Below are 15,275 nucleotides of genomic sequence, written 5' to 3' on the forward strand. Positions count from 1 at the left end.
TCTTTCACATACTCTATTGAAATCAATTACCTCCAGCCATCCTCCAACACTCCCAAAGCACACAAATGTGGTCTCCTACATAAGGCATCAACAACTATGTTTTTCTTACCTTTGACAAAGACCATATCAAAGTCATAAGCTTGCAGTTTGTTGACCCTTTTCTGTTGTATATCATGTAGATCCTTCTACCCAAGGAAAAGCCCCAAACTGTTATGATATGTCTTGACAATAAACTTATTGTGCACCATATACTCTCTGAATTTTGCCAAGGTGTGCATAATTGTTAACATTTCTTTATCATATATGTTGTAACTCTTCTCAAGCCCCCTCAATTTGTTTCTCTCAAAAGCGATGGGGTGTTTATCCTGCATCAATACCACACTAAGGCCTTCACCTGAGGCATCACAATGAAACTCAAAAGGCCTACTGAAACCTGGAATGGCCAACACTGGACATGCGCTCATCAATTCCTTGAACATGCTAAAACACTACTAAGCTCTGTTTGACTACTCAAAATCATCTTTCCTAGTCAAATCGATAAGGGGTGCAGCAGTCTGAGAAAAACCCCTCACAAAGAGGCGGTAGAATCCACACAACCCAAGGAATCCCTTCAACAGAGATATATATTTTGGTGGCGGCCAATCCATAATAGGCCTGATCTTATTTGGATCCACACGAACAACCTCAACATTGATGATGTGCCCCAAATACAAAAACTTTGGCATCCCAAAATCACATTAAGACATCTTTGCATACATGGATTCACACTCAAGTATACTCAACCCAATATCTATGTGTTTCAGGTGCTCCTCCCAAGTCCTACTGTAAATCAGTATGCCATCAAAGAATATCAATACAAACCTCCTCAACTATTCTCTAAATGTCTTGTTCATATAGGACTAGAAGGTAGTTGGCACATTATTCAAGGCAAATGGCATGAACAAGAACTCAAATTGTCCATAGTGACACTCAAAAGTTGTCTTCTCCACATCATTCTCCCTGACCCGAATCTAGTGATAACCAGATCTCAAATATATTTTGGAGAAGTAACAGGCACCATGTTGTTGGCATTATGTGAATTGGTATGAAGACATAATGATATTGTATGTTGTCATTGATGTCAATATGTGACATGATGTGAACCAGCACATGTGATATGTGAGAAGAGAGAATCGGTATATTTGTTCAAGATGAACCGGCATGTCAAGGTGAACCAGCATGTTGTTATGGGAACTGGCACATGGAAGCATTGTGCGACTACCGGTTGGTAGGTAGTTTCCACTTTAAGATTTTCGGTTGGAATACCTCAAGCCTGTGCGACTCAATCGGTGATCTTTGTGTGATGAGTTAGCAGTATAACAAAGAATAGATCATGTTGCCACGTAAACCTTGTGCGCATGAAGGATCTTGCATGAAGAAGACTATCCCTATCCACCTTGGGAATGTGTGAAGTTTGTCAAATGGTGATAACGCGTGATGGGTTATCAACCACCATGAAATCGATGGGTAATGGACGATGGAGAATGTCTTGAGATCGATTCAAGAGTGTTGCATTTAATGCAGTATGATTCAACGGTCAGGATTGAATTGTTTGAATTGCTTAACCTAACAGGTTTAGGGTTTAGGGTTTTTGCTACCGACCTGTCTGTTTCCTATAAGGTCGATGTTGTGTTTCTTTTCAAAGTTGTTGGCAAAAGTTGTATGTGTGTATCCTAGGGAAGTGATATGTAAATCTTGCCAGACCAAAGGAGAGAAGAGATACCTGCAAAGTGAATGTGCAGAAGGTGGAGAGGAGCCAAAATGGATCTGCATTAGCATTGAGTGTTGTTACCAAATCATTGTAATTCCTGTTGATCTTTAACCACTTCAACAGTTGTGAAATCCCTTAATAGGGTAGCCTTAACCGGCTTGATACAAATCCCTTAACAGGGTAACTTGAAGTTATTGAGTTCTGGGAAGCTATAGAGCTCTGGAGATCCTTTAGCTATTGAGTTCTTGAAATCCTCTAACAAGGTAACCCTAATCGGGTTTAACCCTTAACAGGGTGATCCCTGATAGGATTGGTTCCTAGCAGAACCTATTGTAATGTCTTTAACCGGACAAGGCTCCTAATAGAGTGGACTTCTAAAGAGTTCAAAAAGAAGCTTGTGGGTATTCATCCCCACCGTAGTTTTTCCCAATTGGGTTTCCACGTGAAAAATATGTGTGTCATGTGTGATGCTTTTTTATTACCTGTTGAGCATATGATGGTTCTGTGTTTTATGCCTGTCTACAAAACATATTGAACTAACTATTGTGAAGATCTGATGATAGTTTACCTGTTCATGCATGAGGGTGTAATGGTACTAAGGTATTGAGCTAAGAGGAAAGCTTAGTGAGTAACCTGTTTATGACTGTTATAGTTGTTCAGGGTCTTACCAGTTGCACTTTGTTTCAACCAGTGTCACTGCTTGCCAGTCACTTGGAGTATTTGCTGACAAACTAGTTTTTGATAGTATTTTGCCTGTACTGATTCACCCCCCCCTCCCAGTACCAGTTTGGTACTATTCATTCATCATTGAGTTATCAATTGGTATTAGAGCACTCTAGGTCCTCTGTGTTGTAAGCTTAACGGCTAGAGGTAAAGATCCCAGTCAAATGATGAAGAGGGAAGGTCCAAAGTTTAACAGGGAAAATTTTGGTATATGGAAAGATAGGATGAAGATATTCATCAGAAGCATGGGTGCTCAACACTGGAGTTATGTTGAGAATGTCTATGTTGTCCCTATCGGTACTCTCACCTATGATCAAAAGAGAGAGATACAAGAAAATGGGCAAGTCATGGAAGCCCTTATTAGTAGTCTATCTGACATCGATTTTATTGATGTTCAGGACAAGGTAAATCCCAAAGAGGTATGGAATGCTCTTGAAAATATCTATGGTGGTGATGAACATGTAAAACAGGCTAAGGAAGAAAGCCTGAGAGGAAAGTTTGAAGATATGCAGATGGTTGAAGGTGAGACCATTCACGAGTATGGAATAAGAATCAAAATAGTTGTTGGAGAAAAAAAGAGTGCAAGTGGTAAAATAGAAGATTCCACTGTGGTAAGCAAAGTCCTGAGATCCTTGTTGCCAGTCTATGCAATAAGGGTTGCTGCTATTCAGGAGTTGAGATCAATAGACAAGACTAAGGTATCCTTGGACTCCATCGTAGCCAAGTTGATAGGCTATGAGCTAAATAGTTTTGATGGCAGTGTTTAAAAGACTGAATCAACATTTAAAGCCTCTTCTATACCATCTAGAAAAGGAAAAGAAGCTAGCACTAGTGGTGAACCTAGATAGAGCAGAGAAATGAATGATGAAGAGATTTTGATGGCATTTGAAGCTCTCCTTGCCAGGAAGCTTCCTAAAGGAATTGGTAAATACAAAGGCAAGCTACCTTTGAAATGCTTTTCTTGTAACCGGATAGGACATATTGCTATAAACTGCCCTAATGGCAATAACAAGGACAAACCATAAAGGTTCAGGAAATTCAAAGGAGGAAACCAGAGAAACTGTTTTGTGGTAGTTGATGAAGGTGTCACAGATGAAGAATCAGAGGATGAAGAAAATGAAGATATTGTGTTTGTTGTTGTGAAAGAAGATGTGTCAGACAAGAAGGCTCTTGTCTCCCAGTTTGATAATTCCAATGAGTGGATCATTGACAGTGGTTGTTCTCACCATATGACTGGTGACCGGAGCAAGTTTCTATCCTTGGAAGAGTATGATGGTGGTGTGGTTCGCTTTGGCAATGATGCACCATGCACGGTCAAAGGCAGAGGGTCCATCTCTCTGAATGGAAAGAGAAGTGCTGACAATGTGTACTGGATTGATGGTCTCAGACACAACCTTCTAAGTGTTGCCCAGCTGAATGATAGTGGCCTCACTCTAGAATTCAAGAATGGAGTCTGCATAATCAAAGGAAAAGATGGTGAATTGGTGGCCACTGGCATGCAGACCAAAGGTAACCTATTTCGTCTGAATGCAAATATAAGTACATGTCTTATGGCGAAGTTTAATGATAGTTGGATATGGCATAGGAGACTCTGCCATGTAAACTTTGATAACATTGTGAAGGCTAGTAAGATCAAGGCAGTTAGAGGGTTGCCGGTGCTAAGCAAACCAGATAATACCTTGTGCAGAGAGTGTCGATTGGGGAAAATGTCTTCCTCAACCTTTAAATGTAAATCTTTCACCGCTGACAACTTGCTTGATCTTGTGCATACTGATTTGTGTGGTCCTATGAAAACCAGAAGTGTGCAGGGTGATAGGTACTTCATGATTCTCACTAATGATTGCTCAAGAATGATGTGGGTCACATTCTTGAAAGACAAGTCTAAAGCCTTTGTGAAATACAAGGCTTTCAAAGCATTAGTGGAGAAGGAAAGCAGTAAAAGAATCAAGTGTCTCAGAACTGATCAAGAAGGGGAATTCACTTCTGGTGAATTCAACAAGTATTGTGAAGAATTTGGCATCAAGAGGCAACTGTCTGCCCCCTGAACTCCACAGCAGAATTTCCTAGCAGAGAGGAATAATCAGACTGTGGTTGAAGCAGCTAGAACCATGTTGATTCAAGGAAAGGTAGCTCACACCTTTTGGAGAGAAGCGGTGAGTACTGCAGTCTACACAATGAACCGGGTACTCATCAAGAAAGGTAAGGACAAAACTCCTTTTGAGTATTGGACCAGTAAGACACCTATGGTTAGCTACTTTAGGGTATTTGGTAGCAAATGTTACATCAAGAGGAGTGAACATCAGGGCAAATTTGAAGCTAAATGTGATGAGAGAATATTCCTAGGATATTCCACCAAGAGTAAAGCTCTCAAGTGTTACAACAACATGACTCAGAGAATTATGGAAAGTATCAATGTAAGAGTTGATGAATCCTCTGAGAAAACTGAGGAAACCGATAGTGAGCAAGCTATAAATGAACCGGTTGCAACCTTCTGGGAACCGGTTGTTAGTCAACCAAGTACCAGTAACAGTGTTCCTAAACTGGTGAATGCTGATACTGATGAAGATGAGGATGAAGAGGAAAAGTAAGAAGAACCAGTCAAGACCATTCCTCGGTATGTCAAGCTGAATCATGATCCTAATCAGATCATAGGAGATAAGGATGCAGGAATCCTTACAAGAAGAAAGATCAGAGAAAACTCATGTATGATCTCTGAATTTGAGCCTAAATCATTCAAAGAGGCTCATAAAGATGAATACTGGATCAAGGCAATGGAAGAGGAACTTGACTAGATAGAGAAAAATGGTACATGGTCCTTGGTACCCAGATAGGAGCATAAAAATGTCACTGGCACCAAATGGGTGTTCATAAACAAGCTGAATGAGGATGGCACAGTGATTAGGAATAAAGCCAGATTGGTGTGCAAAGGATATGCTCAAGAAGAAGGAGAAGACTATGGAGAAACCTTTGCTCCTGTAGCCAGATTGGAAGGAGTTCGTATGCTTCTTGCATATGCAGCTTTTTAAGGGTTCAAAGTATATCAAATAGATGTAAAATCTGCATTCCTAAATGGTGTACTTGAAGAAGAGGTGTATATTGAGCAACCAGATGGGTTTGCCCTATTTGAAGATAGTGACATGGTATGTAGGCTACATAAAGCCTTATATGGTCTAAAGCAAGCACCTAGGGCATGGTATGAGCACTTGCATTCCCATCTTGTGAAGATTGGATTTGAAAGAACAAGTGAAGATAGCAATATCTACTTGAAGTCTGAAGGAGATCAGATCCTAATCTGTGAGGTTTTTGTTGATGACATTATCTTTGGTGGAGATGACAAGATGAGTCATGAGTTTGTTGATGAGATGAAGAAAGAGTTTGAAATGTCACTCATAGGGGAGATTAAGTTCTTCATTGGACTACAGATCCAACAGATGAAAGATGGAATCTTTATCACTCAGTCCAAATATGTCAAAGAGGTGCTGAAGACCTTTGGCATGGAAGATAGCAAACTGGTTGGTACACCGATGGTGACCGGTTGCAAATTGCCAAAAGAGGATGATTTCGCATTGGTTGATGAGAAGGAATACCGATCAATGATTGGTAAGTTGCATTATGTAGTGCATAGCAGATCGGATATTGCACATGCAGTTGGCATTACTGCAAGGTTCCAAAAAAATCCAAGAGAATCCCACTTGGTTGCAGTCAAGCGGATTCTTAGGTATCTGAAGGGAACAGTTGACTATGGATTGTGGTACCCATACAACAATGATTTCATTATGAAAGTATTCATAGATGCTGATTGGGCAGGTAATGTGGATGACCGGAAAAGCACAACCGGTGGTGCATTCTTTCTCGGTGGTAGACTGGTCTCATGGATGAGTAAAAAGCAGAGTTGTATCTCTCAGTCTACAGCGAAAGCGGAGTATGTTGCAACTTTCATGAACTGCACTCAAACAATCTGGATGAAGCATGTTTTAAATGGCTTCAAAATCCCTGTATCTAAACTGGTAAGTATATTATGTGATAACACAAGTGTTATCAATATTTCAAAGAATCTGGTTTTACATTCTAGAACCAAGCATTTTGAGCTTAAGTATCATTTCTTGAGGGAAAAGGTTTAGAATAAAGAGATTGTACTGGAACATGTTTCCTATAAGGAGTAGTTAGCAGACATATTCACCAAGCCTCTCCCAAAGACTACATTTGTGCATTTAAGAGGTGAATTGGGGGTACTGCCCCTTCAGGAGGTGAACTAAAAGTATTTATTCCACATCAGTCAGGTATTGCATAGTCAAATTTTTGTTGATTGATGTGTTGAAGGATGCTACTCCTCAGGGGGAGCAACATAATGGAATAGGGATGCTTGTGCCTCCACTTTGGCATTGTTGTCAAAGGGGGAGAAGATGTGAAGCGGAGATATATCTTTGTATATTGTCATCAATGCCAAAGGGGGAGATTGTTGGCATTATGTGAACCGATATGAAGACATAATGATATTGTATGTTGTCATTGATGTCAATATGTGACATGATGTGAACCGGCACATGTGATATGTGAGGAGAGAACCGGCATAGGTATGAACCGGTATATTTGTTCAAGATGAACCAGCATGTCAAGGTGAACCGACATGTAGTTATGGGAACTGACACATGGAAGCATTGTGTGACTACCGGTTGGTAGGTAGTTTCCACTTCAGGATTTCCGATTGGAGTACCTCAAGCCTGTGCGACTCAATCGGTGATCTTTGTGTGATGAGTTAGCAGCATAACAGAGAATAGATCGTGCTGCCATGTAAGCCCTGTGCGTGTGAAGGATCTTGCATGAAGAAGACTATCCCTATCCACCTTGGGAATGTGCAAAGTTTGTCAAACGGTGATAATGCGTGATGGGTTATCAGCTGCCATGAAATCGGTGGATAATGGATGATGGAGAATGTCTTGAGATCGATTCAAGAGTGTTGCATTTAATGCAGTATGATTCAAACGTTAGGATTGAACTGTTTGAATTGCTTAACCTAACAGGTTTAGGGTTTAGGTTTTTTGCTACCGACTTGTCTGTTTCCTATAAGGTCAATGTTGTGTTTCTTTCCAAAGTTGTTGGCAAAAGTTGTATGTGTGTATCCTAGGGAAGTGATATGTAAATCTTGCCAGACCAAAGGAGAGAAGAGATACCTACAAAGTGAATGTGCAGAAGGTGGAGAGGAGCCAAAATAGATCTTCATTAACATTGAGTGCTGTTACCAGATCATTGTAATTCCTGCTGATCTTTAACCACTTCAACAGTTGTGAAATCCCTTAACAGGGTAGCCTTAACAGGGTAACTTGAAGTTATTGAGTTCTGGGAAGCTATAGAGCTCTAGAGATCCTTTAGCTATTGAGTTCTTGAAATCCTCTAACAAGGTAACCCTAATCGGGTTTAAACCTTAACCGAGTATTATAGCCATCCCTTAACTGGGTGATCCCTGACAGGATCGGTTCCTAGCAGAACCTATTGTAATGTTTTTAACCAAACAAGGCTCCTAACAGAGCGGACTTCTAAAGAGTTCAAAAATTAGCTTGTGGGTATTCATCCCCACTGTGGTTTTTCCCAGTTGGGTTTCCACGTGAAAAATATGTGTGTCATGTGTGATGATTTTATCTTGTGATGCTTTGTTATTACCTGTTGAGCATATGATGGTTCTGTGTTTTATGCCTGTCTACAAAACATATTGAACTAACTATTGTGAAGATTTGATGATAGTTTACCTATTCATGCATGAGGGTGTAATGGTACTATAGTATTGAGCTAAGAGGAAAGCTTAGTGAGTAATCGGTTTATGATTGTTATAGTTGTTCAGGGTCTTACCAGTTACACTTTGTTTCAACCAGTGTCACTGCTTGCCAGTCACTTGGAGTATTTGCTAACAAACCAGTTTTTGATAGTATTTTGCCTGTACTGATGCACCCCCCCCCCCTCTCAGTACCGATTTGGTACTATTCGTTCATCATTGAGTTATCAATACCATGTAACTCATCGATGAGATCATCAATATGAGGAATCAAATATCTATTTTTAATCATTTTCACATTCAATTCCCTTGAATCAATGCACATCCTGAAAATACCATCCTTTTTAACTAGCACCACTGAAGAAGCAAACTAACTCTTACTAGGTCTAATGTACCCCATCTCGAGAAGCTCTTGAATAGCCTTCTCGATCTCATCCTTATACCTCTTTGGATGCCTGTAGGGTGTAGTGATAACATGTTTTTATCCCCTCTAATTATATAACATGATCAATGCCCCTGTCAGGAGGTCTACTTGGAGGTATATCACCAAACACTTTGGAATATTTGGTCAAGAATGATTGAACCTGTGGAGCACAATCATACTTATGTTGTCCTATTCCCTCTGACGTCACTAAAATCTCAGTTCCCCACTGCACCTAATCATAATGAATCAACCTATGAATTCATCTAAGTGATATTGTTCTAAGACCACCATTTGAAAACCCATGAAGTACCACTTTTCGGCCCTGATGCTCAAATCTCATTTCAACTATCTCCAAATTAAATGTAAACTCAACTAGATTGGTCATCCAAGTCATGCCTACTATGACATCATAGTCTCCCATGTCTACAACATAGAAATCATCAACCAACTCATAATCACCAATCCTCATGTGTAAATCAAAAAATTTCTGTGTACATAGGATCCTATGCCCATTAGCCACCAAAACTCTGAAACCATCATGTTCATTTGTCTATAATCCCCGTCTCACCAAAATACTTGATGCTATTTAACCTTCAGGAACTAATGGTGGTTGACACTCTTTTCTCAATTTTCATTGATAATATCTCCTTTCTCTTTCACTCATTAACCCTCATAGGTTGGCAAGACTTAAAGCTATGATACCATTGTAATAGGCTTTCTTCATAGCTAAACTCTAACAAATAGTCTTGAGGGATAAATACAAATAATTGTCATGCAAATGTTTTGTATACTATTTGTTTTCTGTGTTTATCTGAAACCTGGTGCGTTTGGGTTTGTGATTTACTTTCAACATTCAATGACAATAGAATAACTACAAGATTATAATTTTAGTTCAATGGACAACAAAACATTTAACTCCTTTTTTCCTTTCCGTAAACTATATCAACAAATATTATAGATGAGTTCTAACAACCACTATCCATGTATCATAGATTTAAATAGATTTCAGATCAACGTATTCTACCCAAGTGTTTGATTTAACTTTAGTTTGGCAACCTTCAGGTACAACAAGAAAATTTAATCTATTTCATGAACCTGCTATGTTGGTCGGTAGTGCAACAAGTTCCAACCACTTCCTAACAATACACAAATAACAACTCCCACATGTGGTAAAGTCTTCTTCTCACGTCCCAGTCTAGAATGCTTATGTCTCACACTAACAACTATATATTCAACAATGCCCATCTCCTTCAACTCTCTTGTTGACTGCTTCTTCAGTATACCCATCAAATGAAGTTTGTTGTCCACTATTGAAGTGACCTGGAAAATTCCTAACAATACCCAAGAATGTTGTAAAACTAAATAGGGAGTGTCGTACAAATACCGAGTTCAAATATTTTTCTTAAACTCCAAGTGTGTATTCACTAGATAAACATTTTGCATTACTTTTCAATACCACATCTTTCTTGTAGATATCTTTGTGTACTTTTAACTAATGAATTTTTCAACCTGAACCCTCAAAAGTCACATTACACAATGCTGGGTTGAAACTTCAACGTACCCTGCTATGTTTTTAGAACTAAATCTTCTCGAGTCACCAATATTCTCGTTCACCACCTACACTCAATGTTTCTTAATCAATGTGTCACATTATTAATGAACCGAAGTTCAAGCAAAATACCTGGTTATCAACTGCAACTACTCTGATTTGCTACAAATTCAAACTTGGCTACTGGTCTCTTCAATTCTTTTAAGTATCAAGTTTATTTTCAACAATTTCCCAAACCAAATCTTCCACTGGCAAGAGAAATGACACACTTGAGGGATTTCGTCCCCAAATGCCAAGTAGATTTCCAAATTTCTCTAGAAAACTCAGTTTCCCAATTCCAAGAACACACATTCCAAGATGAGTTTCCAACATTAAATGCTTCTATTTATCACTTCTTTTTGGCATGCATCCCAAAGTACTATCCACGTGGGATAAATGAGAAATAGAATAAAATAAAATTTTACCCTTATGTCTCCACAAAGAAGGGGTACTTTTAATATTTCATTTTAAAACATTAGCTTCAACATTAAATAATCCCTTAAGTTAAATAATTAAATTTAACTTTAGAAACTTTTGATTTTTGCCTGAATAATTAATTCATTCATAAAAAATGCAATCTAGGCGATTGAATTAATGCACCAAAATGATGTTGACTAAAATTGCACCAAAAATTTCCAGTATTTGTGCCTGAATTGACTTACTATAAATAGTAAGTGCCTGGAAACTCTGACAAAGCAACTCCGTTTGGCCCGAAACTGAATTTGCCTAGGCCAAATCCATCATAGACCCCTGCAAAGTCTTAGATATCCCTCGAGACCATGGCAAAAAGGGCTAAGGACAAATCACTAGATAACTACAAAAAAGGGGACATTACAACACGTGCATACAGTGAACACCTAGGCAAGGTGGGCCCAACCATCGAAGGTCGAAGATCAGCCATAAGTCAGAACCAAGAACAACTTTGATATTTCCAGTTGGGAGCGATATGCCGATTAGAGGATTTTCACCATGGGGTCCACATAGCTGAAACACAACCAACCCGCAACCTCCATGTGCATACTTGAGCTTGAATAGGAAGGGACCTACCAGCAAGAAAGAATGGTTTCAATGTAACAAAGAAGATCGCAGAGAGGGGAAAAGGTTTCACCAAAAAGGCTCCTTACACCGAAAAGAAGGATGTCACCAAAACGAGAGCCCATCACACCAAAATTAAACTCTGTCGATATGACAATGAAGCTCGATAAGACAAGAAGATGGTCTTATCGAAAGATGGGGTTACATCGAAATGCATTGTGTTGCTAAGATGATAAATGAGTTTCACCAAAATCTGTCATCGAAGGGTTTTTCAACATTTCTTAGTCTACAACCTGCACAAATCAGAAGCGATAGCTAATCACACTGGGGGACATATTTGACAGATCAAGCCAACACTGATTTCACCCTCGTTCACCTCATTTTCAACTATAACTCATATCGTCTGCAACATTTATGTAGTATAACACAACATGTTATGCACAACTGCATAACCTGCATGTTATGCACTCTACCTGTCTTCGTTATGCACACCTGTAAATCTGCAACTTCTTGACATCCCTGCAAATCTTGTTGACATCAATGACAATAATGGCAACAATCTTCGCCTCTGGCATTGATGTCAACATGCAATATTTCCACTCTCCTTCTTTGACAACAATGGTAAAGGTGGTTGCACATGCAGACTAATGTTCAACCTGTACAATGCCTACTTAAGAATACTTTGCATTTTCCAAGCTCCCTTTGCAACACATCTCTAATGGAAAGAATCTCGTGAAAGAAATTTCAATTGTCATATGTTGTAGATTCCACTAGATGAACCATTATTACAATATAAAAAATTGTTCTAATACTACTTACAAAAAGTTCAAATCTCCCCCTGAGAGAAAGCATGAGGTTCAATGATAAAAAGTGTAAGACAATATAATCCCCTAGAATCATAGTCCACATAATATATTTGTGTTGTAGAAGGGTGTAAGAACACTCAATTTCTATCTTAGATATTCAAAGTTGTCCTTCGATAGTGGTTTAGTGAAGATATCAACAACTTGTTCACCAGTGCACACATATTTAACTTTTACCTCTTTCTTTGCAACCTTTTCCCTAAGAAATAATATTTGATTGCAATGTGTTTTGTCCTTGAGTGCATGATTGGATTCTTTTATATGCTAATTGCACTTGAGTTGTCACGCATAATGGAGATGGGGTCTAAAAACTCTACCTGGATATCCTAAGTGTTTGCTTCATCCACAACACTTGTGAGCAACATGTGGCAGTTACTATGTATTCAGCTTCAATAGTGGCTAAGGAGATTGAAATTTTCTTCTTGATATGCCATGAGACCAACCTATTTCCAAGTAAGAAGGCTCCACCACTGGTTCTCTTCCTATCATCAATACAACCATCCCAATCAACATTAGTATAGGCTTGTAAGATGAAATCACCTTTCTTTGGATACCATAAACCATAGTCAAAGGTTCCTTGTAGATACTTGAAGAATATTCTTACTACATTCACATGTGATTTCTTAGGAGCTTCTTGAATCTTTCTACCATGCACATTGCTTGGACTATATCTGGTCTTGATGTTGTTAGATACAATAGACTGCCAATCATGGATCTATACAAAGTATGATCTATAATGGATGACTCATCATCTTTACTTAGCTTGCATCCAGTCACCATGGGGGCACTAACCAGTTTGTTGTCCTCCATCTGAAACTTCTTCACCCTGCCTTTAGCATGCTTGGTTTGTGATATAAACACACCATTATCTAATTGAGAAATCTTCAGGCGAAGAAAATATGGCAGCTCACCAAGCAAAGACATTTCAAATTTAGACCGCATTCGATCAACAAACTCCTTGCATAAGGCATCCTTATTGCCTCCAGATATGATTTCATCTACATATACAACTACTATGATCATATGATTACCTTCTGTTTTGATGTATAGGTTGCTATCAACACTCTCCTTTTTAATCCTTATTGATGTAGGTACTTGTCCAATCTAGAACACCATGCCCTTGGAGCTTGTTTTAATCCATATAATGCTCTCTTTAATATACAAACAAAGTTCTCATCCTCATAAAATTGAAATCATTAAGGTTGATCAATGTAAACTTCTTCCTCAAGATTTCCATTGAGAAATGCAGATTTAACATCCATTTGGTATACTTTGTATCCTTTATAAGCTGGAAATTACAGGAACATTCTTGTAGCTTTAAGTCTTGCAACTAGAGAAAAGGTCTCTTCAAAGTCTATTCCCTCAACTTGAGCATATCCTTTGCATACTAATCTTTCTTTATTCCTTATCATCTTACCTTCTTCATTCACTTTGTTCATATGAACCCATTTAGTGCCAATTAATTTCTTGTCAGCTGGTCTAGGAACCAATTCCCAAGTCTTGTTCTTTTCTATCTGCTACAACTCTTCTTCCATAGCCTTTATCCACTTGTCACTTTTGTTGGCCTCATCAAATGTCCTAGGTTCCATCTCTATCATAAGGTAGAAATTTACTTGTTCATTATTCCTTGCTCTCCTTCTTCTTTTCACACCATCATTCTTGTTGCCTATAATCTGATCCTCAGGGTGATTTTTTTAAACATACCTGTTTGGAGCCTTGTTTGGTGCCTCTTCCTCTTGTTCACTTTCAGATTTTTCCTTCCTCTTCCACATATGGTTCCTCAATCTAATTTACTAAGTTTTGTTCACCTTTATGTAGATCTTCACCCACTCTCACATGTACACTCTCAACCCCCTATCTTATCCTCTTGTTGAAACATATGTAGGCATTGCTACGTGTAGAATATCCCAAGAAGATACCTTCATCACATCTTGACTGAAAACTTCCAAGTCCATCTTCATCCTTTTTGACAAAATATTTGCTACCAAACACCTCGAAGTACTTGACTGAGGGTTTTCTATCACACCATAACTCATAAGGTGTCATTATGTTGTTCACTCTTAGTTTTACTCTCTTCAATATGTAAATAACTATATGGATTGCCTCTTTCCAATAAACATGAAGCGGATTGATTTCATTCAACATTGTTCTTGCCATTTCCTTAACTGTCTTATTTTTCCTTTCCACAACACCATTTTGTTGTGGTGTCCTTGGGGCAGTCTCGTATCTTCTTATTCCATGTCTCTCACAGTAGTCTTCAAATTAATTTGATGCAAAATCTCCTCCACGGTTTGATCTTAAACACTTCAGCTTGTATCCACTTTCCTTCTCAACCATCTTCCTAAAGATTTTAAATCTTTCAAAGGCTTATGACTTGCGTTTTAGGAATGTGACCTATGTCATCCTTGAAAAATCATCTATGAGTAGTAAGAAGTATCTCTCACCATTGAGAGTTCTTGTCCTAGTAGGCCCACACAAATCAATATGCACAAGCTCTAAAGGCCTTGTAGTTGTGTACTCCTTTGTCTTGAAGCTCACTTTCATTTGCTTTCCTCTTTGACATTTATCACAAAAAATGCTTGCTAGCTTGATGATATGTGGTATGTGCCTCGCATACCCTTTCTTGTTGATCTTAACAAGATTATCAAAATTTATGTGACCTATCCTTCTATGCCATAACCAACTCTCATCAACTTATCCCATCATGCATTGAGACTCAAAATAATTCTTTTAAATTGCAGACATTTTCATTAGTCCTTTTTCCTTCTGCAACCATCTGTCCGTTTCTTTCCTTTCTGATCTCACATCCTTTGGAGTCAAAAGTGAACTTGTATCCCTTGTGACACATTTGACTCACACTTAGTATATTATATTTCAATCCTTCCACAGAGTATACATCATGAGCTTTTAATTTTCCATCTATGCTGAGAGTACCCTTGCCTTTTATCTTGATTGATGAGTTGTCTCCAAACCTCACTGAACCACCATTCCAAACCTCTAGTTTGATGAATTTCTTCTTGTCCCCATTCATGTGATTGGAGCAGCCACTGTCTACCACCCACAAGTTTTTCTTTTTTGCATGTAAGGCAATTTGTACAATAAAAATTGACTCACTTTTGTTTTTA

The sequence above is a fragment of the Cryptomeria japonica genome, chromosome 9 (genome assembly GCF_030272615.1).
Source record: "Cryptomeria japonica chromosome 9, Sugi_1.0, whole genome shotgun sequence".
In the NCBI taxonomy this organism is placed as follows: domain Eukaryota; kingdom Viridiplantae; phylum Streptophyta; class Pinopsida; order Cupressales; family Cupressaceae; genus Cryptomeria; species Cryptomeria japonica.